Below are 12,394 nucleotides of genomic sequence, written 5' to 3' on the forward strand. Positions count from 1 at the left end.
TTAATAAGCTCATATTAGTTCTGTAATGGTGTAATTTTAATTTGACATGCATAGTCTCATTTGAGACATTTAGACTTTAATGGTACATGAGTTTTCCTTCTGTGGGAAGGGCCTTGCCCTTTAACACTTTGTGCCCCATCAAACTCCATTTAACTGAAGCTCTCTAGGTAAAGGTGCGTAACAGATTTCTCTTGTCATCTTGGCCACAGTAATTATGGCAGGCAGGCCTTACAAGTTTTCTTCTTTCATAAAGCACAGTCACATTACGAATAAGTAAGTCAGTCCTGGAGAATCACCCTCTTTTGTCTCTTACTTACAGGGTATGGGGGTCACAACTGATTTTATTGACATAAAAGAGTACCTGCTCATGCTTTTTGTTGTCCAATCACAAGCCATGCTCAATGATTCCAAGTCACCATTCCTGAGCATAGTACTGATATTTCAGAGGCACTGGCCCCTTCCCCTGGGGCACAAACTCATCTCAGTTCTAGCCTTGAAGACTGTTTCTAAACAGGCTCATGGAGACCCATCTGTAGTCTTCTAAGTGTCTCTAGTGTCTGGTCCCTCACAGTCCAAATTTCCTAGACTAGGCTAACAAAACATTGGCTCTTTTCTCAATGATACATTCTGATAACTTTTGAATTAATCTATTCATATAGTGCTTAACAGAGTCTCATTCACTATGTAGATTTATAAAGGGCAAATTAAAAATTTTAAAACATTCCAGGTAGCCCTATTACACGCCAGTACTATAGCATCTCCCGTTTATAATGTTATCTCTTGCTCTTCCAGTAGTTTGCTCTATATTCCCAATATAGAATGCAGCCAATGCCTTGCATAAGAGAGCATTTTGGAAAATGTCAGGGTAACTTTTTAAACATCATGTGTTTCTTTTTAGTAATACATTAAACACTGTGATCACATTTACTCTCCTTACAGAAAAATCAGTGAATAAAAATATTCATAAATAGGTAATAACTTAATGCAGATGTTTGGTTATAAGAGACATTGTTTCTATTTCATAAAACATTCATATAATAAAACATCTTAAGAATATACTAAAAATGATATCAGGCTTCAGTAGTATATAAAATATTCTAGACATATGTACCCTTATTTTAGAAAGCAACAAAATGGGAATATATTGCTACAACTTTAAGAGGAAAAAGCTCACAGTATTTTTCTTATTTATCCAATTCTGTCTTAAAAACTTCCCAACATTAATTATAAAGACCAAATGAACTAGCATAAATAAAAGCATCTAGTATGCTCTCTGGTTGAAAATAGTTGCTATTTAACTCTTAACTACTAACATTTGAGTGCACTGTCATCCATACTGGTTTAAGCATTTTTCATGGATTATCTTGTTTAAACTTTTAAAAAATATTTTAACATAAACACTCTCTAAAAAAAGATAGCATAGTTTGGGTGTGGTGGCGGGCACCTGTAGTCCCAGCTACTTGGGAGACTGGGGCAGGAGAATGGCATGAACCCAGGAGGCGGAGCTTGCAGTGAGCCGAGATTGTGCCATTGCACTCTAACCTGGGTGACAGAGTGAGACTCTGTCTCAAAAAAAAAAAAAAAAAAGATATCATAGTTTGGACATGTGCCTAAAGTCACACAGATAGAATATGATGAAGCCTGACTCTGAATTCAAGTTGTCTGACTTCACAGCCCCTGTGGCTAACTACTGGTATTGACCTACTTCCCTTTATAAAATTTTACCAGCTAAAATACACATGCAGCTAATAAGGTAATGAGAATGAATCCCAAGAGAATGAAAGTCTTCCAACTCTCAGTGTTCCAGGAAGAGACAACTTTGGCCAATAACACTAGGAGTGTTGCCATGGGTGTTTGCTGTGTCAGCTGGACTAGGCTAGGCTTATGAAAGGGAAGACAGCAACCATTTGGTAGCATGCATACACCTTCTGCCAGTTACTCAATCAGACACAAATTGAGATGCTGCCAAGAAATTTGTACATACATAATGAAAGTCTCTGTGTATCTGCCACTAAATGAAGGATATTATCCTGGATGGGCCTAACTCAACCAAGTAAGCCCTACGAAGGCCTGGGCTCCTGCTGGTGATAGAGATTCCAATCAACAACTTGGTCTACAATTGCCTCCCCTTTCCTGGATCTTCTCTTCATAACTACCTGCCCTGTTCATTTCAGACTTGCTTAATCAGCAGCTGCACACAATTATACAAGCCAAGTCCTTATAATACTTGTTTATTTATAGGTTGGTAGGTTGGAAGATAGATAGATTGATTGGTAGCTTATCAGCTTCTCTGATTGAACCCTGACTGATACAAGGGTAACCAGTGTTGGATCTCAATTTTGTGAGATGTGAAGCTTATACAGTTTGATATAGAAAAAATATTTAGATATCTAGGTATTAAATATTTAGGATGATAAAATAACCATAAGAAATACATATATATATATATATATATATGTATTTAGAAATTGACAAATACCACAAACATCACATAAACCAGAATAAGAACACTCAGGAGGCTGAGGCAGGAGAATTGTTTGAACCCAGGAGGCGGAGGTTGCAGTGAGCTGGGATCATGCCATTGCACTCCACCCTGGGCAACAAGCGTGAAACTCCATCTCAAAAAATCAAAACAAAACAAACAAGCAAAAGAATGTAATGTTTTTATTATGAACTGCCTGACATAGCTTAAAAATAATTTTTTCTCTATAATTTTTGGCTGCATACTCATTAATTGTTACCCCAGATGACAAATATTTGGTAATATCATTTTATATAAAGACAATTTTTTTAAAGAAAGTCCAGTCTGTCTTCTAGCATGTTTGATTAAAACTGGTTTTTAATTAAGGATAATTTTTGCCAGCCATCAATGAAAAACAAATTCTTCACTTACATTTTTAACCTGCTAATGGTTCCCATCATTTTCTACAGACTTGTTTTCAGGCTCCCAGGTATTTTGAGCACTGATTCCCCTCCACTGCCTATATACTTAAGAGTTCCAGGCACCACAGGACATGATTTTATTGCAGTTTGATCCTTGGTCCAGGACCTTCAGGGCACAATGTTGAATGAGTTAGCATAACAGGCAGTAGGACTACTCCTGGGAAGTCATTCCCACACCAGCTAGCCAGCAACACCTTAAAAATATACGCTATAACTGTGATCAGTATGTCCCACGAAAACAAACCAAATGTGTTCTCAAACCAAATTCCCCTTAGAACCCTAAATGCTGGAAACTATCCAACGCCACCAAACCTTAGGTAAAGTGTGACATCAGAAGTTATTAGAGATGGCCATTTTAACTGAGTGTGCATGCAATATTTTCCACAAATTGTACTTAAATATATGATTGTGTTGTAGTGGGCAGAATAATGGCTCCCCAAGATGTTTACTTTCTAATCCTCAAAATGTACAAGTCACTATCTACAACAGAAGACTGCAGATGTGATTAAATTAAGCACTTTGAAATGGGAAGATTATCCTGGGTTATCAGGAGATGGACATAATGAAAGGGTAAGAGTCTTTATAAAAGGAGGCAGGGGATCAGAGGGACAAAAGAGGATCTGAGGATAGAAGTAAAAGGTTGAGATGATGTGAAAGAGTCACAACCCAGGGAATGCAGGCAGTCAGCCTCTAGAAGCTAGAAAAAGCAAGGAAGCAAAACCCCTCCCCAATCCCACCAGAAGCCTTTAGAAGAAACACAGGCTTCTAACACCTTGGTTTTAGACTTTTGACCTCTAGATCTATAAGGGAATAAATTGATGTTTTAACACACTGTGTTTGTAGGAATTTGTTACAGCAGTAAGAAAAGACTAATTAATAAACATGTGTATAAATTACTTGGCCCCTTTCAGTGTTTTAAAGGGGTCCCATACTGGTGAGGGGTCCTGAAGCCTAAGCTTTATTGCATCACCAGAATACAAAAAGAAAAACAAACACATATGATGCATCCCTGCAGAAGTCCTATGGGCTGAGAGGAAGGGTGAGGATTACTTTGACCCAGCTGGTAACATGGGACTCCAATCAATCCATTTGTTCCACTATGTGTAAGAAGAAAGCTCAATGCTGGCACCAGCAGGCTGCCTTCAGGGCTGAGAAGAAAGGCAGCCAGTGGCAATACCACTGAATGATTTATTTCTAGCTCACAGTGCAGGCCTCATTCATCCAAACACATGCTCTACACTTTACTTGCTCACATGATCTAGAGGGCAGCTGCTCTGGCAAGCTCCTATCAGAGGGTTCTTTCTCTTGACAGGCAGCTCATGGAAGTATTTCTTCTGACCACAAACAGTACCTTCCCTGAGAGAAATTCTAGTCATTTTTTTCCTCTAAGCTGTTTCCAGTGATATTTTAGTGGCTTTTGTGGCCTGACACCCCAGGCAATTTTTCTTCTAGCCTTCTCCTTAATTCTGTTCTGGAGACAATCATGAAAATCTGTGCCCAGCCTGATTCTTGCCTTTCTGGATGACTCTTAAGTGAAGCTAGTGTGATGCAGGGAACAGGTAATCAGCATGGGTGTCCACCAGACAATTGAATTCTGCTTCTGGTACTTCTGATGTGACCACCTTTCACTGAAGTTAAGAATATTTACCACCAACATTCAGGGAGGATGAGAGATAATTACAAAGAAGCCTCCAGTTTGCTATAGGCACCTGTTGGGTGGAGAATAGGAATTCTGTCAAACATCTTAATGTGCACATGACATGTCCCACCAGAAAGGAAGGAACCTTAGGGGTTAGAAATCTTAAAAAGGGGGAAAGGATCAGGATTTTTGTTCCATGATTGTATGACCAGACTTTTATAAAGGAACAATCAATCCATCAACCAAGAAATAAACAGCAAGATGTGAGCTCTAGTCAAAACCACATTTAAACTTTACTTAGTTCTCAACTTTCCAGTTATGTGAGCTAATTATTATATAAGCCAATTTGAGTTGTTCTTAGGTTATTGCTCCTGAAACCTTAAGCGACTATGGTAGACATGGGTTATACCAGGCAGCTTCCTTGTCAAGGAAGAACTTGTTGCCCCAGCTTCAGGCAGGGCTGTGAGTGGATAGTCAGCTGTCCGCCCTCAAGGGATCGTTCCAGGAGAGAGAACAGCCTCATTCAAAGTTATATTCTTCTGGAGCAGACAATATCCAGTGGCTGGCTGAGGCACTCTTACAAAAGCCCAGTCATTTGGACCCAAGGTAGGACAACTCTGGGTAACCATTAAAGGTCCAGAGCTCCACGGAGGGTCTGCCAATGCTGCAGTGCAGCTTGACCTCTCCCTCTGCCCAATACTGCTTCAGCTCCTTCTCTAATAAATATTCTGAACACTAAACTTTGTCTCAGAGTCTGCTTCCTTGAGAACCCAACCTGCTGCACTGACACAACCACCTCTAAACTACCCAATACATTTTAGTTGGTAGTTTATTGAGAGTAACACACAATACTACTAATTTGAAAATATATTTTTTCTGAGGGCACTTTGTCTGATTTCTCTACTGGCTGTAACCAACACCAAGGACAGTCCTAGCTATTCACCCATTCATTCAACCAATTGTGATTCAGTGTATTCTACTTGCCTGGGTACTTAGTACACGTTTATTGAATGAATGAACAAATGAATGGGTGATTGAACGAAATATTGGGGTCTTCCTCTACTGATGCAGACAATTTTAGTTAAATAATTTGAAAGCAAAGAAAATATTTTCAACATTGTGATGGTTTTCCTCTTTCTTCACATGAAGCTATTCTACATTCTCATTTCCTATAGATCATAAAACACAGGGGGCTCTATATTTGCTTCCCCCTGTTTCCCATCTTGATTACTACCAGTTTTTCTCTCTAATAATTAACTGAATGGCATGAAACTTCTTCCTATGAGTTCTGCATAGCATGATACCTAACAGGTATCTGTTGATTGGTGATTTGTTCTACTGACACCTCAGTTTGATTTACATTTGAGCTAGGTTCCTATTTTCTTTTGCTTCCAATATGTATTCTAAAGATGAACATTTTTGAAACCATAGACTATGAGCCAATTGACTAAAGAATTTATTCCCATAAATAAGTAGCTATATGTTTCCAAGTCTGGCACAGCATCAGACAAGCAGTAGGTCCTCAAAATGCCCCAAATTTAACCACTTTCGTGATGATAAAGAAAAAAAAAGTAGCTTAGTTTGACCAGCAATTTTGTGTCATTTCTTTCTAGCTGGGAGGTACAGTTCTACTATAGTTGAACAATTAATAATGATTGCTAATACTTACACTATACTTACTTTCATGTCTGACATTGTACTAAGTACTGTAAATAGATTATCCTACTTCTTACAACAATCATGAAGTAAAGTATTATTATTATGTCAAATTTTCAGGTGTATCTTAGAAGGTTAAAGTACCTATCCTAAGGTCAAAAGCTAGTAAGGGCAAAGTAAAATTTCAGAACAACTCTGACTTTAATCCACTATTAAGCTTCTATTCATAGCAAGTTTCTTCTGATAATGTAAATTTATTATTTCATAAGTGAATCCTTACAATACCAGAAGGTAGGAAAAAAGCATAAAAATATAACTAAGTATTTAGGAATTACAAGTCACTTTGAGTTATTATACTCACCTTGATGAACCTGGAAAATAAAAACTTGAGTTGATTGTGTCCACTCAATAGGAAATAATGGGCAGGAGATGATATGTTAGTCATCAGCAGTCAATTCCCTGACTTACCTCAGACTACTCCCTTCACTAATTGAAAAGATATTAACTGAACACCTACTGTGTAACAGGCTCTATTTTAAGTACCAGGAAACAAAAATAATATGGTATAGTCTTGCCTTCAAAGAGCTAATAGTCAAAATAAGAAAAAAATATCAATATACAAACAAAAATAACAAAATAATATGACAAAAGCCATTTTGGAGAGACTGATTGCCAAGAAAATGCAGAGAGGAGTGCTAACTCTTTTTGAGGTGGAAGCTGGGTATAAGTCAGGCCAATACTGCTTAGGGCAAGAGTTTTGGGAGTGGTAAAAATTGGGTTTGAGGGGAGGTAACAAGGTCCAGCTGGAGATGGGAGCAAAAGCAAGAGGCTGTGGAAGAAGTAATTACAGGGGTGACTATGAGTGCCTTGTACTCCATGTCTAGAAGTTCATATGTTCTGTAAAGAATGGAGATACACGGAATGATTTCTAAGTATGTGAGTGGCAGGATTGTATATTTCTGTTTACTATTTAAGAAAAACATCCTATTGACAGAGTAAAGGATGAGAAGGGCCTTCTTTCTGGAAGTAGTGGTCATCAGGAAGATATCATGGTGATGCCTCCTGGATATGGTATTGAGTCTGCCTCAAGCACTAGCAGCTGAGAAGACAAGGGCGATGTTATTGATGAGTATATGAAGAATAACCGGAACCCCTAGGAATTGGGAGTGATGAATGTTTGAAGGAAACCAAGATAACTGACTTGGGCAAGAATATACATATAGTATACAGAAGAGGAGGAGATTGGGAGAGAGGGAGAGAGTAAGAAGATAAAGTTAATTTGAGAACATACTGAGTTTAGTTGTTTATGAGACATCCTGATGACGGAGATGTGCAATAGACAGTAAGATATTAATAATGATAAATGTGATAATTTATATGGTGCTATTACCAGGCCCTGATATGAGCATTTTATATAAATCTCTTAATTTGTATACAACCTTATGAAATGAAACTGAGTGAAGCACAACGAGGTGAGTAACTCACACAAAGTTACATAGCTGGGTTATGACATGGTTAGAACTGTTACTTCAAAATCCCTGCTCTTATCCACAATAGTGCTGCCTCTAGGAAATATATGTGGGTCCCAGGAGAGGGCATGGACTGTTTTGAATATATACATTTCAGAGTTATAAAGTGCATAGGTGGTAGATGAAGTTTTGAACATAGGCTTAAATTCACACTTTCTAATGTGTCCTTTCCCTGATACGAATACACCACAAACACACACACACATTTTTATGGGGTTTGGGCCAGAGTTACAAAAGATACAATTCCAAACACCATAATTTCAAATGCTAAAATCCCAAAGGATCAAAATTTCATAAATATAATTCTGGAAAAAAAAATTAAATTATTTGAAAGACACATATTTACATTTTTAAAGGGAGATATTTGAGAATCATATGCAAACACAACAGAAGACTTTATAGGCTACATTAACCATAAAATAGGCAATAATAACATACATATTTTTGCAAGCATAACCACTCAGGTATACTAACAACAGTTATAAGGGTATAATAGTTATGAGCAGACAAACCATAGTGATAAAGGTAAAAGGAAAATAGTGAAATGTATAAATACATATCACTATGGTTGGTAATTGTGTGCACCCAGCTTTTTAACTGTGGTCATCTGAAATACCAGGACAGACAACCAAAATCTTGAGGACATTGACCAAAACACTGCATTGTGTCACCACTCCATATGTAGTTGCCAACAAAGCCAGGATATCGAGAAATGTTGTCTTTCACAAACGCCGATGTACAAAAAGGACCTTTTCCTCTATTAAGTTTCAGTGTTTTTTACGTACATGTACAATGCCTACACACGAAGTCAATATTGTGTTAGCGCACTTTTGTGGAGTCAATTTTGCAAAAATGTATAAGATAAATTAAAACTCTAAAAATCTTTGCACAATATATATCTCAGTACTGGAAATGATGCAAAGATGAACTATATAGCACATCAAATTGGCACTATGTGTGGAGGGGTAGAATTAATGTATGATTAAATAATCTGGCAAGGGAGATTTCTTGTATTTTTCACCTGCATTTTGTCCTCTCCTGTTATCTTTAAACCACTGCATATAGATTGGGAGAGTGGTTGTGATCTACAAATTTTGTAAGTATATGCTGTCCACTTGAAAGTCTGGTTATTGCTCTGCCATTGCAATTAAGTGATTTTCTGCTTTCACGGCACCAATAATAATTCACTTTTAAGCTTTTATCTTTCACCATTAAGTAGACTCCTTCACTTATCACAGCCTTTTTGCAAGAGAACAATTTCACAGATCTCTTCCATTACATTGTAAGGAATACAGTAAGAAGAAATGATATTCAGATTTCCCAATACCAAATCTGAATTAGGGCTCTTCAGGGAGACAGAACCAATATGACAAGTATATAGATATACGATAGTGGACTTAGTAGCAGAATTGACATTTGCAATTATGGTGGCTGAGAAGTCCCATAACAGGCTATCTGCAAGCTGGAGACCTTGGGATGCCGATAGTATCAGTCCAAGTCCCAAGGCCTCAGAACCAGGGAAGCCAATGGTGTAACTCTCAGTCAGAGGGCACTGAAAGCCTGAGGACCCAGGTTACCACTGGTGGAAGTCCTGGACCCCAAAGGCTGGTGAGTCAGTCCAGAGCTCTAATTTCCAAGGCAGCAGAAGAAAGTCTCAAAGAGACCAATTCACCTTCTGTTTTCATTTTCTCCAGCCCCAGCCAATTAGATGGTGCTCTCCAACACTGGGAGCATGTCCCATCTAGTCCGCTCAACCTCACACACTAATCTCCTCTGGAAACACCCTCACAGACACACCCAAAATAATGCTTTACCAGGTTTTTAAGTATTCCTTAATCCTCTCAAGTTGACATCCAAAATTAAGTCCCACAAGTTTACACTTGTCAACTTGGTACCCATATATATGTGTTTAAACTATATTTTATTTCCAAAAAAAAAACAATAACAAAGTGATATGGCCTGGATGTGTGCCCCTTCTAAATCTCATGTTGAAATGTGATCCTTGGTGAGATGGGGCCTAGTGGGAGGTACTAGATCATGGTGAATCCCTCATGAATGGCTTATTGCAGTCTACTTGGTGATGAATGAGTTCTTGCTCTGGTTGTTTAAAAGTCTAAGATCTGGTTGTTTAAGAGTCTAAGATCTCCTCCTTTTCTCTCTCTGGCTTCCACTCTTACCATGTGACACGTCTACTATTCTTTTGTCTTCCACCACGATTGTAAGCTTCCTGAGGCCTTCACCAGAAGTAGAAGCCCATGCCACGCTTCCTTTACAGCCTGCAGAATGTGAGCCAATTAAATCTCTTTTCTTTATATATTACCCAGCCTCAGGTATTTCTTTATTGCAATGAAAGGACAGACTAATGCACAAAGTAATGATTTCACCTAATGTGATGAAACTAACATGAAGCAACTATCCCGCATACAACTGAAAATGCAATAATCCCTTCCCCAGAAATCGGGTTGCAGAATTTCAATATTTATATTTAGGATTTTGTTTTTTGGGATTATGATAGGCATCAGGTTTCATGACTACAGTATCAATACACTAGAATGAGGCCAATTAATTTGACCAAAAGAGAATTATTTAGCCTGAAAGGAACCATTCCAGCTGGGCATGATGACCCACACCTGTAATCCTAGCACTTTGGGAAGCCAAACTTGGAAGATCACTTGAGCTCAGGAGTTAGAGACCAGCCTGGGCAACATGGCGAAAGCCTGTCTCCACAAAAAATACAAAGATTAGCTGGATGTGGCAGCCCAGGCCTGTAGTCCTAGCTACTCTGGAGGCTGAGGTGGGAGGATCACCTGAGCCTGGGAGGTCAAGGTTGCAGTGAGCTGAAATTGTACCACTGCACTCCAGATGGACAAGAGTGAAACCCTATCTAAAAACAAACAAACAAAGAAAATCCTTCACTGCCACATTTCTGAGGGGTAAATTTGACTTCTCCCAGTGGTAAATGTTATCCTGTCTTTTTCCTTTCATGTACTACCAGAACCCCCATTCCTTATTTTGCATCATTAGGGTAAGCCTGGTAAAAGTTAAAACGTTAAGAAATGCTTGTTTCTAAATAAAAACAGAATGTTTATTTAGTAGGAATGTTATGCTACACAGTACATAGTATATTATAGTTTAAATAATAATCAAAGGTGTGGAAAATAAAATCCATTGTTAATCTTTTTATAGTGACAATATCAATAAAAAATTATGTTATACCATAAAATATCTTTCTCAAGCTTATGCTAAATTTTCTGTTTTATGATCTTTAAACAATTAAGAAGCCATAAAGGTAGAAACCTGATGACAGTAATTATAAGGATGTAACTGAAATCATTAACTTTCACCATACCTAAGCAGTTTCAAAATATCCCCATATTTCAACACATTATTTTATTTGCAGATCTTTAATACAAGTGTTGCTTTTCTAATAAATATAGGGAAAACATCTTACTAACAGTCAATAAGGGCAAGTAAGCATCCAGAGTATAATCAAAGTTGATGAAATAGGCTGCTATGTTAAAGTTGTTTTGTATTATTAAACCACTGGCCTGAGAATTGACCTCCCCCAAGTGACTCTGGAACATTTCTCTTTTTCTGGGATAGAATATTGATAAATGCCTCAGTTGTTCTGTTTACTTGCACACTTAATCTGTGTCATTTTCTAGATCAGTTTTTGTAATAATGTACTTCTCTGTCCATGCCTGCAATTCATAATATTTGAAATTAGGATCCCTTGAGCAAGCTCCTCAAAGGCAGGTAATCAACTTCTTGATCTAGGGAGGAAATCAAGGAGGTTTAGACCAAAAATTTAATAGCACAGAATAAGAAATCACATCACATCACTTGCTTCTACTCTAACCACACTCCACAGTTGCCTGCTTCCTTCATTGGCCCTTTGCCACTGGGCTCCTTTCTCCCTCTACTCAGCCTCACCTCTCTTCATCCCTCACACCCCCTCTGAATACCCTATTAATACTGGACATCAATAAAGTCAGAAACAATGTAAATTCCACTTACACTTCTCTGGGCCCAGCAGTGCACTTGGGGTGTTATAGTTTTAATTAATTAATTAATTAATTTTAAAAAATAAATGAAGAGGGTTTTTCCTTTCTTTCTTAGTCCATCAAGGAACTGTAGCCCTCACTCCAAGCTCCAGCCATTGGATGGTCTGAACAAACTGTTTTTGGCCTCCCTGTCTCTTTAGTCTTGAAACTGCCCTCTCCCTAGGGTTAATAAGAATTGCATGCCACTTTCTGGACAGAAATAAAGTTATAATTAAGCATTAATCTGGCTGCACTTTGACCCATTTTCTTGCTGCTGAAAGTCAGCAAGCATTGGTTGTTAGCATTGGTTACTGATTGGTAAAGTCATGTTAGCATTGGTTACTGATCATTTGCATCCCCATTGTTCCTACACACAGGATTTCTGACACTAGGGTCATAAGACTGTTTAAGAATTGATTTTCATCCCCATTGTTCCTATAGACAGGATCTCTGACTTTACAATCGTAAGGCTTTTGTTTAAGAATCCATCATTCTTAGCAAACTATCACAAGAAGAGAAAACCAAACACCGCATGTTCTCACTCATAGGTGGGAACTGAACAATGAGATCACTTGGACTCGGGA

Source organism: Colobus angolensis, unplaced genomic scaffold (assembly GCF_000951035.1).
Source record: "Colobus angolensis palliatus isolate OR3802 unplaced genomic scaffold, Cang.pa_1.0 Scaffold410, whole genome shotgun sequence".
Lineage (NCBI taxonomy): Eukaryota > Metazoa > Chordata > Mammalia > Primates > Cercopithecidae > Colobus > Colobus angolensis.